General features: G+C 39.8%; 1 protein-coding gene across 1 annotated transcript in view; it reads left to right on the top strand.

Annotated features, from left to right (window-relative positions):
• Positions 1–706, top strand: part of LOC114032380 (cytochrome b-245 light chain) — a 15,356-nt gene that overhangs the window by 8,132 nt on the left and 6,518 nt on the right. The window lies entirely within an intron of this gene.

The raw sequence follows: 706 nt of genomic DNA on the forward strand, positions 1-706 counted from the left end.
GCCCTTAGAACACAAAAGGTCAGAGCTGGGAAGGCCCTTAGAACACACTGTCAGATCTGGAGGACCCTTTGAGATCATCTAGTTCAACTTTGTGAATCCTTTCACAGATGAAGAAATCAAGGCCCAGAGAGGGGGCTCACCTTTCCCAAGGTCACAAAGCTAGTTAATGGCAAAGCTGAGAGCAGAGCTCCCAAGGCCTGTATTCTTGGCCTTGGTCATGAGCCCCTCTACTGCTACCATCTTTCTTTTATTTTTCCTTTTTAAATATATTTTTTAAAATTCAATTTTATTTTATTTTCAGTTCTGAGTTCTCACCTTCCCTCCATTGTTCCCCTCCCCATTGAGAAGATAAGACAAATAAAGCCCATTACAAATATGTATAGTCATGAAAAACAAATTTCCACCTTAGCCTTGTCAAAAAAAAAAGAAAAAGAAATAATAGTCTTTGATGTGTACTCTGGGTCCATCAGCTTTCTATCAGGAGATGGGCAGCATGCTCCATCTCGAGTCCTTTGAAATTGTGGTAGGTCATTGTGTTGATCAGAGTTCCTAAGCCTTTCAAAGTTGACTATTGTACAATATTGCTGTTATTGTACAAATTATTCTCCTGATTCTGCTCATTTCACTTTGCATCAGTTCATACAAGTCTTCTCAGATTTTTCTGACACCATCCCCTACATCAGTTCCTACAACACAATGCCTCCTT

This window comes from Vombatus ursinus, unplaced genomic scaffold (genome assembly GCF_900497805.2).
Source record: "Vombatus ursinus unplaced genomic scaffold, bare-nosed wombat genome assembly UNPS02005286.1, whole genome shotgun sequence".
In the NCBI taxonomy this organism is placed as follows: Eukaryota; Metazoa; Chordata; class Mammalia; order Diprotodontia; family Vombatidae; genus Vombatus; species Vombatus ursinus.